The sequence below is a fragment of the Hyperolius riggenbachi genome, chromosome 4, assembly GCF_040937935.1.
Source record: "Hyperolius riggenbachi isolate aHypRig1 chromosome 4, aHypRig1.pri, whole genome shotgun sequence".
Taxonomy (NCBI): domain Eukaryota; kingdom Metazoa; phylum Chordata; class Amphibia; order Anura; family Hyperoliidae; genus Hyperolius; species Hyperolius riggenbachi.
Window position 1 is genome coordinate 116438842 of NC_090649.1, and position 20010 is coordinate 116458851.

At 42.8% G+C, this 20010-nt stretch overlaps 1 protein-coding gene across 6 annotated transcripts in view; it reads right to left on the reverse strand.

Moving 5' to 3' along the window:
• Nucleotides 1-20010, reverse strand: part of EPHB1 (EPH receptor B1) — a 436698-nt gene that overhangs the window by 157877 nt on the left and 258811 nt on the right. The window lies entirely within an intron of this gene.

The window sequence follows — 20010 nt, forward strand, 5'->3', positions numbered from 1 at the left end:
GCGAATAGGCGCGGAGTGGCGGCGATCGTAAGTGACACGCAGCTAGCAAAGTGCTAGCTGCGTGTATAACAAAAAATGATGAAAATCGGCCCAGCAGGGCCTGAGGAATCCTCCGCGGCGGGTTACCCCGAGCTGAGCCCGGGATAACTGGCAAGGAGGTTAAGAGCTAAAACGATAAATAACGTTTTATAATATCGCACGGTAAAATGGCGCCATTATTTAGCCGGCGCAATTTTTCACTGTATACCAAACAGAGGTGGGGACATAGAACAATGAACCTACAGTCCCTATCTTGTTCGTTAACCGGGGACTATCTGTACATTAAATAAACCAGACACATCTCAATAGTGAAGTGAATGAAGTTAGATGAGCTTTTGACCTTTATAAAACACCTTTAAAATCTCAAAAACGATAACAGATAGAACGGTGATCTTTGCAGCACAGATGAGCACAAACCCAGCACTACCCAACGACACCACTTTCATGTCTGTACGCTGTTGTAGGGGGCTGGGTGAACTTTTGACCTTTATAAAAAAAAACCTTTAATATCTCAAAAATGATAACAGATAGAACGGTGATCTTTGCAGCACAAATGAGCACAAACCCAGCACTAACCAACGACACCACTTTCGTGTCTGTACGCTGTTGTAGGGGGGCTGGGTGAACTTTTGACCTTTATAAAAGACCTTTAATATCACAAAAACGATAACAGATAGAATGGTGATTTTTGCAGCACAAATTAACACAAACCCAGCACTAACCAACGACACCACTTTTGTGTCCGTGCACCTTTGTAGGGGGGCTGGGTGATGTCATCGTTTGGAAAAAGATAATTGCTATTATCTTTAAAACAAAAGCAGCACAAATGTTGATTTTTGCGGCACAAACGGGCACAAACGTAGCACTAACCAAACATGCTAGAACTTTTATTTGTGCTGATTGTAGGGGGGGCAACTTCACATAGCCGATGATCTTTACTTGAAGACAGATTATATGGATTGGGATACCATCGCTAAAACTCCTAGTTTCCAATTCACAAAGCATTACTGCATACTAAATGCAAAAGGCAACTGATTTTAAAGGCTGTCAACACATGGAGAACTAAAAATACCAAATTGTGAGGTAAATTACTGACTTGTACAGTAAATATTTCATTAATAAAATCTAAACTAAGACATAGAGAGAAAAGGGGAAGCAGAGAGCAGAGAAAAGGGGGAAACTAACTGAGCTATTGAGGAAGTTAACAAAAACATATTTTTTCTAATGTTACACAACACAAATCCACAATATTATCATGTAGTGATTCAAGATGGTTAATGATATGCTAATGAGTTTCAGCTCATATAAATGTTATGTAACGAGTTACAGCTTGGAACTGGGCCAAACAAATGCAGTAGCTGATGATTCTGATTGGTCCAATTCCAAGCTGAACATAATTAACATAATATTTTTCATCTGCTCAAAACCAATAGCATCATATTAATCACCTCTTCCAGTAAGTGCTCCAGATTGCCAGTAGAAAGGTATGATTGAGACCCAGGTATTTACATTCAGACTATTAAGAAAAACAGATTTTTAACTATTTTTCAGTATAACATCAAAAGCTTTCTTCATATCTGGCTTATCGTTCCGTTTTTTTGCATGCACTGCAAGAATGAATGAAATACTGCATGAATCTTTAAGGGCTCTTTCACACTAGAGGCTGCGGTAGAAAAGGCTGGAAGTCAGCCTTTTGCTTAACGCCAATACATAGCGTTTTCAAAGCGTTTTCAAAGCCTTTTGAAAGAGTTTTACAGCCCATATGAAAACGTCCTTTTTTTTTTCTTCTATAAAAATAAGTGAACAAGATAGCTGTAAACCGCTTTGAAAAGGCTTTGAAAACGCTGAAGTTGGCGTTTTCCATTGACTATCATTGAAACGCCAACAGCCAACTTTGGCTGTTAACAGCCCTGAAAAAGCTCCTGGGAGCGTTGAAACGCAACGCTTCAAAACGCCGAGTTAGATGTGAAAGGTAAAATGAAAGTCTATGGACTTTCTTTTACCTAGCAAAACGCCAACTTCAGCCGTGGCGTTAAAACGCCGAAAAATCCCTCTGGTGTGAAAGGGCCCTAAAGGGACTCCGAGCAGTGCAGAAACTATGGAAAGATGCATATCATTTCAAAGCTCTCTTTCTCCTCTTTCCAATGATATATAAACCGCTGCCCTACGCCTTTTAGTTTTCGCTATTTTCGCGATCAAAATTGCCTTGGCTGTGATTTCAATCGCGAAAATAGAGAAAACTAAAAGGCGTAGGGCGACGATTTAGGTGTCGTCAAAAAGAGGAGAAAGAGAGCTTTAAAATGATATTCATCTTTCCATAGTTACTTGTATTACACAGGGCGACTTTTTCCTAAAGTCAGCAGCTCCATTCTGCTGAATGGAGCTGCTGACACTGGGGAAAGTGTCGTCCTGTATAATACAAGTAACTATGGAAAGATGGATATCATTTTAAAGCTCTCTTTCTCCTTGTCGTCAGAAAGAGGAGAAAGAGAGCTCTAAAATGATATCCATCTTTCCATAGTTACATTGTATTACACAGGGCGACTTTTTCCTAAAGTCAGCAGCTCCATTCTGCTGAATGGAGCTGCTGACACTGGGGAAAGTGTCGTCCTGTGTAATACAAGTAACTATGGCTTGATGGATATCATTTTAAAGCTCTCTTTCTCCTCTTTCTGACGACAAGGAGAAAGAGAGCTTTAAAATGATATACATCTTTCCATAGTTTTTGCACTGCTCGGAGTCCCTTTAAAGAGAACCCGATGTGAGAGGGATATGGAGGCTGACATGTTTATTTCTTTTTAAATAATGCACATTGCCTGGCTGTCTTGCTGATTCTCTGCGTCTAATACTTAAAGCCATAGACCCTGAACAAGCATGCAGATCAGATGTCTGACAAAACTGACAAGATTAGCTGCATGCTTGTTTCAGGTGTGTGATTTAGACCCTACTTGCCAGAAAGATTAGCAGGACTGCCAGGCAACTGGTATAGTTTAAAAGGAGATGAATGTGATAGCATTTTACCGAATGTGTCTTGGTGAACGGAAGCCTAGAGCAATGTTTCCCAAACTCATCCTCAAGCCCCAGCCATGATCCGTGTTTTGCAGGAAACCTTGCACACGCGCTACAGGAACATTTAAACTTTAGTTGTTATCTATGGAAAAGAGATTCACTGAGCTATTCAACCAGCTTGGGTCGCATACTGTCCTGTTTTCTGAGGCACTTTAACAGCCAAGAAACAGTGAGAGGCTGCTTGAGATAAGGTTTTACTGCAGGAAATTTCAAAGGATCATTATTTCTGCTTTGTTTTATAGCTTAAAAGAGAGAGGTGGTTTGTAAACTGCAAATATGACAGAATGATGTGATGTTATGAAAAAGGCTATATAACTGAAAATAAATATATGACTCTTTTCTTTGCTACTAATGTTCTATTCATTATCCATACTGCACATACACTTCACTATATCATACATTTTTTTTCTCTTCAGGTTTTCTTTAATACATAAATACTGTAATGAGAAAAAAAAGGTGAGTTTAACATACCTGGGGCTCCTACAGGCCCCCTGCAGACATCCTGTGCCCGCGCTGGGACAGAACGATCTACTGGTCCCCTGCCGCTCGCATCCGGTATTTACGACTTTAATGTGGCAAGACAGTGCGCGGTCCTCGCTCCCGCTGATGCTGCTGGGAGCTTCCTGCACAGAAAGCAACCGGCGACATCAGTGGGAGAGAAGACGCGTGGCCAGGGCAGCACAGGCGCAGTGCCTTGCGACATTAAAGACACAAATACCTGAAGCCAGCCGCGGCGGGGGACCAGGGGATCGTTTTGTCCAGACGTGGGCACAGGACATCCACAGGGGGCCAGTAGGTAAGTTAAACTCCACTTTTTTTTCTCATTACAGCATTCCTTTGAGGTAATGGATGTCTAACAACAAGCACTGTTTAGTGAGACTAGAGGCCATGTTAGGAAACATTTATCTAGAAACGTCTGATGATTGCACAGCACAGAAGCCAGCCTTCCTGAGCCGCCTGATCTACAGTATATTCTTCCCCTGAAGCCAGGCTGCAGCAGGACTGTCCACTCAGTGTATACAGGTGAGACGCAGGAGAACAGCTATCACTGCACACGTTCCACACTGGCACCTCATGTCTGGGTCCAGCTATGACACTTACATGGCCACCATCAAGACATCCCTGCCAAATGCCTCTTTGCTTCATCTCCCAGTACTGCAAGGTGTTAACAGTTACAGCTCTGCCATTCGAGTACCATGTCACTTAATCACATTATGACAACCACTTTGTAAGCCACTCTAGACTCCGTTTCCACAGTTACCATGTGCTAGAAAGCTGCATTCCCACCGTTCAAGAGGTCGGGCACATTAACAGTTCACATCTTCCTCTCCTCTTGAGGAGGGTCTTATATCAGCTTCTGAGGCAGGCAGACCTCTGAAGACCTAAACGCTGAGCTGACCTCTTCCACCTCCCAGAGCTGGCTAAATCCAAGGTTAAGGTGGAATTAGGGCGCTGATTGACTGGAGGGCCAGGGATTGGCAGGCCGGATTCACCTTTCTTGAGCCCGCTTGAGCCGAATTTCCAATGAAAAGCTCCTGCACAAGCCTTTTTCATTAAAGTGCTCCTTTTTCCCCATTAACGACTAAATCTGCTGCGGCCTGTAGAAGCGAACATCTGCCAGCGACAGTTGTTCCAGGATATTCTAATTATTTTTATCTGCATTTTACAGTTTAAATCGTAAAATGGGAAATTTAGGTATTCAAACAATTGCACAATTATTCGTTTTGTTTAAATATTGCTCCTCACCTCGAGAGTAATATCGGCATGGAGTGAGGCATTCCAGGAATCCACACAATGGAGAGGCATACTGATGTGATGTTCATTCATATGGTGCAGCAGGACGTAGCAAATTTCCTGCGCATTGTATTTCCACTTTTCCTAGTGTCATCTGAACATGATTGCTCCATGAGTTTTGCAGGCATACGTTTACTATCTACGCTAATGAGTTTGGCGTGAGTGGTAGTCGTTAGAATAAATTTATATTACCGATAATATAGTATTTAAAATGTAAAGCTTGCATCAAACTCCTCTCCTAATTCCTCATCTTACACTAACCCTCCTACTGCTGCTACACCAAACACTAACCTTCCTACTAACACTACACGCAACGCTAACCTCACTGCTGCTACATATACTACCACTGCACCTAACACCAATCTCACAACAGCTAACACTAACATCACATCCACTACATCTAACACTAACCCTCTAACGTTCGCTATACCTAACACTAACCTTCCTCCTACTGCTGCGCCTAACACTATTCTCACTAACTCTGCACCTAACACTAACATCACTGCCACTACACGTAATACTAACCCTCCTACTACCGCTACACCTAACACTATTCTTCCTACTACTGCTGTGCCTAACATTATCCTCACTATCTCAGCACCTAACACTAACATCACTGCCACTACATGTAACACTAACCTTCCTAATACCGCTATGCCTAACACTAACCTCACTGCCACTACATACACTACCGCTGAGACTAACAATTTCCTCACTTCCGCTGCACCTTACACTAACCACTACTTGTACTACTTCTGTGCCTAACAATAACCTTGTTACTACTGCACCTTCACTAACCTCATTGCCTCTACACCTAACACTAACTGTCTTAATACTACACCTAAAGGTGCCCATTAGCAGTACAATCTAATCTCCCAAACAATAGATCTGATTGTGTACAGTTAGGCCTCTTTCACAGTAGGACGTTGCGTTTTGATACGACGTTAAAGTCGCACCGCAAATTACAACGCAACGCCCCCAAAAAGTCGCAACGCAACTTCATGCCCCGTTATCGTCGCATACAGTAGAGCATACAGGCAATGAAAAGTATGATTCCAAGTCATTACTGGGAATTTGCAAACAGTCCAATAACGTGTATAATGCACAGCATGCAGCACTTTCTAATAACACTACACACTACACACAAACGCAACGTGTACACTGTGAACGTCACATAGATTTAATATTGCTGTGCGACTTTTTGGGGACATTGCGTTGTAATTTGCGGTGAGACTTTAACGTTGAATCAACATGCAACGTCCTACTGTGAAAGAGGCCTAAATAGTGCCAATCAACGATGAACAATTGTTCTACTGATCATTCTGTCAATCCGAATTGTGGATCGATTTGCGTTAATCTTATTGGATTGCTTACACTCTCCCCTCCGTTGGTGGGCCCAGGCGATCATTTCCGCTCGATCAGAGCAATTACATTGGATGGATGATCATTTGAAAAATTGGATCGTTAATGGCCACTTTAACACTATTCTTAGCACTGATATGGTTGCCAATCCTTTGTAACTGTTGGACCGACGCTTGCCGCACCGCAGCTTGTCAAGTTCCACCAAATGTAAACACCTGGCACAACCATAGCTGCAATTAGCATTGCAGGCTATAGTAGTGTCAGGAAGCCATGTCTTCCATTGCGTCAAAATTAAAGCGGACCTGAACTCAGAACTTCCTCTCTAAGCAACATCATAATAACATTTACAGAAAAACATTTCTATGTTGTAGTTGATACAAATCCTGCAAAACATCTGCAGTGTGTCTACTTCCTGCTTCCATGGAAGCAGACGTAGGGTTAGCATCCTATGGTTACAAATCAGCTGCTCTGCCAAGGCAGCCAACTGACATACCTGAGAGATCAAATTATAGTTGTGATTAGTCACGGATGAGGGGGTATTAGACAGGCTAAACTCTCTAGATACATACAGGGTTACATTTCTTTATGGTTTCCTTCCGTCCTGTGCAAAAGTTCAGGTCCACTTTAAGTGATATGTTTTTGGGGTCTGCTTCATTCTGTTCAAACTAAAACATTGCCTTTTGGGCTATTTCAGCTGCAGCTACTTTTTACTCATTAAACAATAGATTCAACAAAAAAACATAGAATCTAATGAAAATCTATTAAAGCAGAATTATAGCCTGGCATAACATACAATAAAAACTTGCGTCTCTACTCTTTATTACCCGTATAATTATCTTTATGGTTTATTATGTTTCATCATATATCACACATACATTATTTGCCGCAACAAAAACATATCCTCGCAGCAAATCTGCGCAGCCGTCTCCGTTTATTACTTCCTCTAAAAACATTTTTTAAGTTATATTGTACAAAAAAAAAAAAGAACAGTGACTTTCTTGGATTTACATCCAATTATTTTACAGTCCGCGTTATGTGGAGTTATAATTGCCTGACTGTGACTTCATTGGATGCAATTCGATATCATAAGAAACGCACGGCTGAATGGTGAATTCAGTGTTTTTAAAGGAAATCTTAAAGTATGAAGAATGTATATTTTTGTGGCTACAAATAATGTAAGCATTATATATGATAAAACATTGTGACTGTACCATTAGAACCCCCCATATCTATCTTATTATAGAGAGAAGCGTTTTCTTAAGTGGTTCTTTTAAAAGTGTGTGTGAGGAATGGATACAGTTATCCTATCTGCTTATATTCAAATGTAATGTCATCTGTGTAAAAGTCACAAGTCCCCAGATCACAGTGCAGCAGTGTTGGGAGATACCCACCACCAGAGCCGGATGATCCACAAGGCAATTCTAGGCAGCTGGCTGGGAGCTGGAGAGAGACTTGGTGCCTGATGGATGCTAGTCCCCACCAAATCTAACTAAAAAAGCCAGGTGACCATCAGTGCTGGGCAAAACTGCTATCTTGCCTAGGGTCCCATTTCATCTTAATTATTTTCTACTCATCACATGAGTATATTATATCCAGTTCATAAAAAAAAGCTCTTTTTTACTTACAGCCAATAACGTTTGCATGCAGAAGGTGTTTGCTTTATCCTTATCTCCTGCAATTAGTGATCAAACAACAATCTGGAAGCTCACTGCATCCAATTGATTGATATTGAGCAAAGTGAAAGAACTATTAAGGCCTTGTTCAGACTGTCAGCGTTTGTAGAACGCGTATAAATTCAAAGAAATGCAAGTTGAAAAATGCATGCGTTTTTCTTGCGTTCTAATGCGTTTTCTATTGCGTTTTGCACACACACACATGACCCGGGGGGAAAAATTATGGGAACCGCAGAGGGAAACGTACGTTAAAACGCAATAGTACGCGTTTTTGATATGCGTCCATAGACTTTCATTGCGTCCGTTTCTGTGCGTGACGCACAGAACTGCGTACAGCAATGCGGATGAGAAATGTATGTGTCTCATACGCACACATGTGAACGAGGCCATTGGAAAGCATTGATAGGCGTTTCTATGCGTATATTGTACCCGTACACATTCCCTCAAAACGGCTAGGAACGCACATAGTCTGAAAAGGGCCTAAGCCTTTCAGGTACCCTTTTAAAGCACCATTACACATCGCCTATTAATAGAGAGATGTACATATGAGAAAAAATAATTTTTTCAATCAGTGTAGCTGTCAGTGCAAAGCTTCTTTCTTTGCTTGCCTCGCCTAATGAAGCTTAATTGCTAGTAAAATACATCAAAGGGATACATCAAATCAGGTAGAGTTTTTAATATGGCACCATTGTTCCTAATGGGACAATCATGTGATAAGGCTCCAAAATAAACTAATGGCAAGTATATCAAATTACAACTTGTGATTAGACACATATGAGGGGGAATTAGACATGCTAAACTCTCTAAATCAGGGGTCTCAAACTCAATTTACCTGGGGAACGCAGGAGGCAAAGTCAGGATGAGGTTGGGCCGCATAAGGAATTTCACAATCGCGGTGCATCGCCGCCTCTGCCCGCCCCTCTCACTCTTCCTTCACAGAGAGGGGCGGGGAGAGGCGGCGATCCGTGCGGCGATTGACGTCAGGAGGGGCAGAGCTGAAGCTGAAAGCTCTGCCCTTTCCAGGAAATGCCGGCGGATTGACCCCCCGGCTATTTGGGGGCTCTGCAGCCCTCGTTTAGCGGAGGGGATGCGGCGGATTACTTGGGAGCACTGAAGCGAACTATAAGAAAGCTTTTGCCGGCGAGGGCCACAAAATATTGTATCGAGGGCCGCAAATGGCCCGCGGGCCGCGAGTTTGAGACCCCTGCTCTAAATACATACAGGTTGCTATACTTTTCCTCTGGGAAATGAGAGCACATAAAGATACACAAAAAAAGCACACACACATACATACATACAAACATACTGTAAACAAACGCACACACGTATACATACAAACACAAACATACTGTAAACAAAAGCACACCCATACACACACATACTGTAAACAAAAGCACACACATAAATAAAAACATACACAAATACTGTAAACAAAAGCAAACACTTCAAGACAACAAAACAAAAAACAATTGACATACATGTAAACTAAATATTTCTTGTTTACAGAATGGAGATAATATAGTTCAACGCTTTCTGTTGTGGCATACAGAAAGTGTAACATATGTTCAATTGCATGTTAACTGTTCAGATGACTGGTTAATATGCAGATTTTTGCAAAGTACCAGCCCCCCTCCTTTAGGCAAAGGAAGAAAAAAAAAATAAACTTCTTACTAGCTTCATCCATCTGTCCACATTTGGAACACACGAGGTTCAGATATATGCCCATACATCAGATGCTCAAGCAAAGTCTAGTTATGAATTCATTAAAACACACCTGTTGTGCGCACAAAAATATTTAAAATAACTCCAACAGGCAGGCTTCTATTATGGTGCAGAGGCCGAGTCCAGTTACAAGGGGGGGTAGGGCCAAATTTGTAAAACCCTCTTTGGGCCTTCAGGACGGCTTGGGGGCTGATTTGTTCAATTGCAGTGCTATTTTTAAACGTTAGCGTAACTTCTCTGATGCAAATATGCTGCAATCTGTATTTTGCTTCAGTAAGATGATATGATTATGCAGTGAAGCCCATATGTTTGCGCACCAGTATAATAAAAAAGCTGTGCCTAGTCTACAACTCCAGCCACTTCTCTTTGAACAGCTTGCACAAACGCTATAACAACAGTACAATGAGCTCAATTTCATATTTACTCACAGTGACCCAGTCCAGAAGGTTTTGCGGGAGTGATTTTTCCGTGATTAATGCGGAAAAATCACTAGACACTGTAGCGTTTTGGGAGCGATCACCATTAGCGGTTCTATACATGGTAATCGGGATCGCTTGGGAATCGCCGGCAATACGTTGCATGTAACGCGTTTGTGGTTAACGCTAACCGCAAAACGTCGCGGTTGCGGCAGTGAAAAAAAAAAACTGCCACAGGATTAAATGGCTAACGGTTTTTAAAAAAAACGATTGCGGTTTGCGGTGAGCGGGAATTGCGCAATTCCCGCTCAAGTGTGAATGGACTTTTAGAGAGATTTTCTAAACATTTCTAGCGTTTTTTGGAGCGTTTTTGTGTAGCAGATTTCATATATTGTTACAGTAAAGCTGTTACTGAACAGCTTCTGTAACAAAAACACCTGGAAAACTGCTCTGATCTGCTGTTTTTCAGAGTGGTTTGAGCTTTTCCTATACTTTACATTGAGGCAGAAACGCATCTGCAAACCGCAAAAATGCTGCAGGAGCCATGTTTGCGGTTTGCTAAAAACCTCAAACCGCTGGTGTGCACCATCCCATTGAGATACATTAGCCAAGCGTTTTCACAGGCGGCAGCGGTTTTGAAAACACTACCAAAAATGCTTGGTAGCCCTTAAATCTGTGTAGGCTGCTGTGTTGATGGGGAAGAGGTCTGAGGGCAGGATTGGGATGAGGAAGCAGCAAGGCAGCTTCTATACTGCTCTGCTATGTGAAAGTTATAAGTTAAACTTTCACGCTGATGTAGTCACTTTGTATGTGAGGTTCATGTTAGTGTTAAAAGGACAAGGCCAGAGTAGTGTTCACAGTGGGCGTTATGTTTGCTGTTACAGAAGGAATGCAACCAAATGGGAGGGCGCTGTTGCATGTTATTTGTGCATTGCGTCACATACAGTGAAGCATACAGTCATTGAAAAGCATGCTTCAGTGTCCCTGTTAACTACTTCACCCCAAAGGGGTTTTTACTCTAACGGACAAGAGCGATTTTCACCTTTCAGTGCTCATCCCTTTCATTTGCAAATAGCTTAATCACTACTAATCACAATGAAATGATCTTTATCTTGTTTTTTCAACACCAATTAGGCTTTTTGGGGGTTGATATTTGTTTTCAGTAATTACTTTATTTTCTATGCATTTTAAAGGGGAAAAAACAAGGTAAAAAATACACTATTTCTCCAATTTCATCCCCTATAGTTTTATTATAAACACTCTACTGTACATAAAACCCACACATTGTATCTGCCTATTTGTCCTGGTTATCACAAGATTTGAATTATGTCTCTAGTACAAAGTATGGTGACAATATATTATTTGGAAATAAAGGTGTATTTTTTTCTATGTTGTGCATGCTCGCGGGAATGCATGTGCATGCGCAGGAGCGGGCACGTGCACACACGCACAGCAGCAGCAGCAGCGCTGCTTAACTTATAAAAACATCCTGGAGCCGGTAACAGGCTCCAGCAGGACGTTTTAAAATGCCTGCTTGTCCTTAAAGGGAACCTGTAGTGAGTAAAATGATTTAAAATAAACACATGACTTAGCTGCAAATGAATATTACGTACTAACCTCGCCGCCAGTTCCTCTCAGAAGTTCACCATTTTCTTCCTACAGTGATCCCTTCCAGTTCTGACAATATTTTGTCAGAACTGAAATATAACCGTTGCTGTCAGTTATACATCAGTAGCTGTCAGTTACAACTGAATGTGCAAGGTAATGTCCATTTTTCGCTCAAGTGGGTGATATTACAGTTTAACAGTGTGCTGACCAGGAAGCTGTTATGGGGTAAGGCCATTTTCAAGATGGAGGACAGAGAATTCCATTGATCAGAGTGGACAAACAGGATGCAGGAGAGGAGAAAGAGATTGAGGAATAGACTACACAGGAGGTAAGTATGACCTGTGTATGGTTATTTTGACTTTTTATTTTCGGTTCAGGTTCTCTTTAAGTGGTTAAAGTGCATGTTTTGCGGTACTGCATGCAGTGCGTTGGGATGCTGCATACCCATACACCACAACGCACTGTGAAATTCATGCAGGTAGTGCATTGCAGTGCGGCAAGTCACTGTGAATGTAGCCTGGGACCAGTTTGACACTAGAAACTTGCATTTTTGCCAAAAACTGCCTGCGTAGATTACCGCGGCATGGGACGTTATCTCCTTTCTGGCTGCAAGCCAAGCAAGAAAAGAGACTCACTAGCACGTCAAGTATATTGAAAAAAAAAATACGCTTTCGCGCATACGCACTGCAACAAATTTAAAATTATTTCCATTGCCATAGATTTACCCGACTTCCGGTTGCCGCGAATGTCGGCCGGTAACACGCTGTTGCTTTCGTGTCAAATGCGACGCTTCCAGGGCATCGCATTGCATCGCATCACAGCAGGTATGACGTTCCATAGATTTTCGTTGCTTTAGCGTCACCTTGCGGTAAAATAAAGTGACGCAACAAAAACATCCCAGTGTGAAAGGGGCCTCAGGGATTTGCTGCAGATGTCAGAAGCAATCAACAATGCGACACTGATCAGACGTTTTTCTATGAGGCAAACTGAAAATGGCGAATGCTGAAAGCAAATATGTCAAATGAGGTAAATAGAATAAGTATGACCTTTGCCTCTGAATCTGCCTATCTATACAGACTTCAGACCTATCCTGTTTCCTGTCAGCAGATGAGGTATTACAAACTGCTCACCATCCACTTCCTGAGAACCACATTGTCCCACCTCTTCGCATTGATACATGGTTTCTACCGGAATACAGGGATTATGGGAAATGTAGTCAGGCATTTTTTATTGTTCTTTCCAGAAAGCTGTAGAGCTGACGGGATTGCTTTATTTCAGCGCAGGGGTAATTTCCCTTTAAGTATAGACATTTTCATGATGGAACTTAAATGTGCAGACAGAAGGCAGACACAACTTATCTCAGTGATAACCTGTCCATCAGCACTCAGCCAGCCTCATTATCATGCAGCCGGCTTCTCCTGGAAAACTGCTTGCACCGTTTAAAAAAATCCAGGCTGCCAGATCATATCACAAGCTGGTTTCCTTTAGCGATGTGTTGATGTATGTAGGAAGTTTATTAATGTCTACCTATCATCAGTCATAAACAATTGAGATGAGTGGTGGGATGAACCAATATTTCACAGACGGAGCAAGCCTATAGGTTTATAGGCCCATCCGACAAGATTTTTGCCACATAAATTAAGATAACTAGAGGGTGGTTTCACTAGATGTTTTATAATTACAAAGCTCCATTCGCAAAAGGACTGATATAGGTTGAAAGAGTTTGACCTGGATTCAGGATGTTGGTATGGCCCAAGAATGGCCTACAGATGTCTGGCCAGACACTCAACAGCATTAATAAAATGTATTAATCATGTTATTCTCTCGCTTCAGAGCCTAGGAGGTTCTCAACCAGGGGCATAACTAGAGGGAAGCTGCAGGGGAGGGAGGGGGAAGAGGGGCAAATACCACTTCACAACTTCGATAAAGGGGATCCATCCAACCTTCAGATCAGGGATTTCTGTGGCCATACATGCTTTAGATATGAAGAATACAATGTCTACATGTTTTGTGTATTATGAACATCACAAGATGGTCCCCAGGCTGTGAGGGCCACCAAATGTAGCCAAAAAAAACTGTGAAAATTGAAAGGGATTGGGGGGGGGGGGGGGGATTATATGATTTGTAGTTACGCCCCTGTTCTCAATATGTGGTATGTGTAGCCCTGGGGGTTCTTGGGTTGTGTTTACGGGGTACTGGAACTTGTCATAATCCATCTTTTAAGGTGCCCATTTATGGTACAATCGATCAATCATTTCCAATTGCATTGGTAATCGATTGTAAATGATTGGTCATGCCCGCTAACCAATTTGATCAGATCGATGGGTTTGATTCAAAAAATTGATGGATTCCATTGATCTGATTGAAAAGGCAAGCAGGAATTTGGCCGTTAATGGGTACGATTGATTATTTCTAATCGATTACCATGGCAATTGGAAATGATTGATCAGCCGTTGGATTGTACTGTTAATTGCCACATTCACAGTGAGTTTTGGGATAAATAAAAATAAATAACCACACCCTCCATCGAACCCAACAGGAAGAAGCAGGTGATTTGCAGTTTGGCCACACACCCTCCTGCCTCCAGGCTGCAGGGAGTAGTAAGCAGCATCTCACTACCAGTATGCTATTGGGTTGTGTGTGCAAACTGCAGTGTTCAGTGGAATCTCATGCAAACATAGGTATGGGCATTCCTGTGCAATCTGACTAATCAATGCAAATCCTCTATTATAAAACCCCTTTGTCTCTGCGTCCCATCCCTGCACTTCCTGTGTGTGTGTGTCCCGCGTTTTGTCCCGAGGTGACTGTGCGGCAGACTGTGCAGCGGTGGCGGCGGTCACGGGAGGATGAGAGGGAAGGAAGAGGAAGGGAGGAGAGGTAGGGTTTCAACACAGACCTAGAGCCGGTTTTGAAACGGGCTTGGGTCTACTAGTGACTTATATTGTAAGATGGGCATGAGGACTTGAGATAGGAAGTTGAACTATGCCTAGGCCAAACACTGTAGTCTGTAGCAAAATAATGCTGGGTGGAACAGAGCCCTGATGCTTTCAATCAGTTACCATTCAGTCTGTATTATCATGCAGCGTACTGTTGCCACGGGAGACAACTACATATGAAGTGCTTCCCCATTGCACCCCAGCAGGTAAGAGCTAATATAGCCCTGGCTGTGCTGAAATAACAGTATCTGTTGTGGAACTTCCAGCATCATTATAGTTAACCAGCAATGAGCTTTCTCAACTCTCCAAGTAATAATAATACTATTAATATTACATGAAAGCTGTGGCCTAACCTTTTGGGATGGAAGTAAAAAAGATGGCTCCGGTGTTATTTTAGATGGCAAATTTGTAAATTCTCTTCCCTGATAATCGTACAGAGCTATGAAAGGAGGTCAGGGAGGGCTTCCAGGGAGATAATAAATGTGTTTCATTGCAGAACACAAGCTGCTCTCCTAAGATCTGCAGCAAAACAAGTTGTGTGTTGGCATCCTGATCAGAAAGTTACCAGCAGGCCTGAGATGCTTACATTATGTATCACAAAGAAATACAGCATATAGCGTCAGTATAACAGAGTAAATGGCATGCATCGCTAAGATGTAGTGACAATTCTAGGCAGGATTCAGGGCAGATTTCTGCGGTGAAAGCCAAATAAGCCATGACCAACCCTGGGGCATGCTGCACATATATGCTGTGTGTTGGGGAAGCATGTAAATGAGGGTGGGGGGATGGTCTATATATAGGTCTAAACATAGAAAATAAGGATGACTGCTGAACACAGAAGAGCATAGTTTCCATATACTGAATGTAGGCTGCTGTATATGGAATGATTTGGCCTGGGGGGAGAAGAAAGATGTGCAGCTATTCTATAATGAAATAGGCTGCTCACACATGAAGTGTGGGGCACATGTGCTAATAGTCAAATTTGGCCTTTACAGGCACCACTACCCACTGACAGATCTGATGTGGTGACATGGCATCAGTTGTCACACAACTATTGCTACAGCTAAGTACACACGGACCAACCTGCAGCGTGATTATTATCTGACTTTAGTCTGTTGGACGATAATTAGGCGTTTGGTCGTGTGCAAACAACTTGACAAGCAACTGATATCAGGTGGTTTGCCCAATCCAATTGTCAGATCTATGTTGGTCTGATGTCATGCAATTGGTGCGTGTGATACTGTAATCAAATCTGCTGGTTCATTAACCAGCTGCCAGCTAACTGATCAGCACAGTTGGTTCTGATAGGCTCAGATTCTTTCTCTTTCAGGGTCAGAGGAAAATTGCACGTTAGAATTAGTTTTTCTCCTCATTGGTGCTAATAAGGATAGAATTAATACTTTCTGATCTCCAAATGCCATTTAGATAAATCCCTGCATCAACATACAATTGTTTATTTTCATAAATTGAAATAACTTTGGTTTTTATCCCTTCAAAACATCTAATCCTTTTTTTTAAACTTGTCTAAACTATGTGATAAAATCAGCTGTTGTGAAAGACTACCGCCACAGATTCACAGCTTTTATGGTAAACAACCCTTTTCACAGCTTGAGATTAAATCTATTTTCTATCAACTGTAGGTTCTGTTCTAATGTGTTCTGTGATGACCTTGAACTAAACATGAATCTTCCACAGAGCCCTTTTACATGTTTATACATACTGATCAAATCCACCTTCCGCCCCCTCCTCTCCACCCTTCATACCCTCACCTCTTCTCCATCCTCCATACCCTCACCTCTTCTCCATCCTCCATGCTCTCACTCCCTCTCCATCCTCCGTACTCTCACCTCCTCCTCATCCTCCATATCCTCACCTTTCCATCCTCCATAGCCTCACCTCTTCCCCATCCTCCGCACTCTCAACGCCTCTCTATCCTCTATATACCATCTCCTCCTCTCCATCGTTCGCACCCTCAGCTCCTCTACATCCTCCATACCCTCACCTTCTCTCCTTCTTCCACACTCTCACCTCCTCTCCATCCTCTGCACTCTCACATCCTCTCCATCCTCCGCACTCTCACCTCCTCTCCACCCTCACCTCCTCTCCACCCTCCGCACTCTCATCTCCTCTCCACCCTCTGCACTTTCATCTTCTCTCCACCCTCCACACTCTCACCTCCTCTCCATCCTCTGCACTCTCATCTCCTCTCCACCCTCCGCACTCTCACCTTCTCTCCATCCTCCACACTCTTATCTCCTCTCCACCCTCCACACTCTCACCTCCTCTCCATCCTCTGCACTCTCACCTCCTCTCCACCCTCCGCACTCTCATCTCCTCTCCACCCTCCGCACTCTCACCTTCTCTCCATCCTCCACACTCTCATCTCCTCTCCACCCTCCACACTCTCACCTCCTCTCCATCCTCTGCACTCTCACCTCCTCTCCACCCTCCGCACTCTCATCTCCTCTCCACCCTCCGCACTCTAACCTCCTCTCCATCCTCCATACCCTCACCTCCTCACATCTGTGTTACACAGGCAGCACATTGACTCTGTATGACCAGTGACTCGGATAGGATCACATCTGTGTTGCACAGGCAGTTAGTGATCAGTCTGTCAGAGCAGGCAGCACATTGACTCTGTATGACCAGTGACTCGGATAGGATCACATCTGTGTTGCACAGGCAGTTAGTGATCAGTCTGTCAGAGCAGGCAGCACATTGACTCTGTATGACCAGTGACTCGGATAGGATCACATCTGTGTTACACAGGCAGTTAGTGATCAATGTGTCAGAGCAGGCAGCACATTGACTCTGTATGACCAGTGACTCGGATAGGATCACCTCGGTTAATATTCTGCACATTATCTGCTGCAACAATTCTGCTCCATCCTATGCTGCTCTCTGTGCAGTTTATCAGCTCACACTGTAAAATGTCTTATAGAATCATCATCCAATTCTGCACTGGTGGATTTCATTTGGCTCATGTATGTAAAAATGGCATTTTCTGCATTGCGTAACAACAATTATTAAATAGACTGTCATAAGTGGGCATTGCTGAGAACCTTTTCACTGTCACTGTCTGAGTGTGTCGAGTTGAGAAAAGTCTTATCAGTGGTACACACACAGACACATAGACGCACGCGCACACATCACACACACACACACACGCACGCACGCACGTGCACACACATACACACACACACGGATACACATATACACAGAGACATCCAGTGCAGTTTCTAGGTTAAATTGCTCCCAGGGCGAGTGTCAAAAAATACTGCTTCCCCCCCCCAAAAAAAACCAATATATATATATATATATATATATATATATATTAAAACTGCCAAGTGAAACCATATCAGAAGAGTACTTGTAACCAATTCTCCATTTTTTATCAGTGGTACACACACAGACACAGACGCACGCGCGCGCGCACACACACACACACGCACGCAGGTGCACACACATACACACACACACGGATACACAGAGACATCCAGTGCAGTTTCTAGGTTAAATTGCTCCCAGGGCGAGTGTCAAAAAATACTGCTTCCCCCCCCCAAAAAAACCCCAATATATATATATATATATATATATATATATATATATATATATATATATATATTAAAACTGCTAAGTGAAACCATATCAGAAGAGTACTTGTAACCAATTCTCCATTTTTTATCAGTGGTACACACACAGACACAGACGCACGCGCACACACACACACACACACACACACACACACACATAGACGCACGCACGCACGCACGCACGCACACACGGATACACATATACACAGAGACATCCAGTGCAGTTTCTAGGTTAAATTGCTCCCAGGGCGAGTGTCAAAAAATACTGCTTCCCCCTCCAAAAAACCCCCTATATATATATATATATATATATATATATATATATATATTAAAACTGCTAAGTAAAACCATATCAGAAGAGTACTTGTAACCAATTCCCCATTTTTTTTGGTAGTAAAAGAAAATCATAAATTACAACACTGCGCTAAAACCATATGCTGGTCCCACCTCTTCAGTGACATGTTGTGGGGCACGCACTGCATTGTGTGAGATAAGGAATCACCACAGGTGATGATTGGCTGCTGCCTGCAAGGGGATGGGCATTGGACCAGGGATGCCGGACACAATGTATGTTACAGGAGGTTGCTAGGCACACGGTGCCATCAGTGACAGCGCTGCTTGGTCACTACAGGTGGTTCCACGTCTTGCACACCAAAAGAGGGTGCTGTAAAGTACTAAGTAGGGATGATCAATAATATGCAAATACTTACAAGTTGAAGCAAATGTGTGCAAATAGAAATTTGCATAAACTCAGAAATATTTGCATCTCTTTGATCGTCCCCAGTACTAAGCATGCGTTTCACAGGACCCAAACCTTAATTGGGTCACTTATGTCAGTCCCTCTGGTGGCAGCCCTGAGGCCCAAGAGTTCCCTGTCCAGTGCAGGTTACAATGGCACTGGTAGGACCCCCAATCCCCTCAGCCAGAGAGCCCCCCCCCCCTCCCCAGGCTAATAATATTGCATGAATTGGTAAAACACATTTAAAGGGAACCCAAGATGAGATGGATATGGAACCTGTCATATGTGTTTGCTTTTAAGCAATACCAGTTGCCTGGCAGTCCTGCTGATCTTTGTGGTGAGCAGTGTCAGAATAACACGCCTGTGACAAGCATACAGCTAGTCTTGTTAGATTTCTGTCAGAAATATCTGATCTGCATGCTTGTTCAGGGTCTATGGCTAAAGCTATTAGAGGCGGAGCATCAGGAGTACAGCCAGGCAATGTGCATTGTTTAAAAGAAAATACATATACCAGCCTCTAAATGTCTCTCACCTCGGGTTCCTTTTAAAGTGGACCTGAACTTTTGTACAGGACACTGGCTGCCTCGGCAGAGCAGCTAAGTTGTAAACACAGGATGTTAACCCTATATGAAAGCAGAAATAGACACACAGATTTACTGCAGGATTTGTATCAGTTGTAACAAAGACATGTTTTCCTTTAAAGGATATTATGCTGCTGCTTATCTTTTAGAGCAGAGAGGAAGTTCTGAGTTCAGGTCCGCTTTAACATTGGACCAGGAGCTACGATTTCAAGTTTATCTTGAAGCTCCACCTATAGGTAAAAACTAGAAAACCAATTAAAAAGGTGTGCAAATCTAAGGCATTTCCGAGTTTTGTTTTTTCCTCCATTCTGCTGAAGTTGATGGACGTGTATTTTTTCTTTAAACAATATAACTGTGTAAAATCTCTTAATTTTGCTTGTAGCCCACGGAGCAGAAATAACAGAGGGCAAGGGACCTGCTGTTGCTTGCTAAGGCGTGTGGGAGGCAGGGGAATGATCTGTGTGGCAACCCAGCAGGA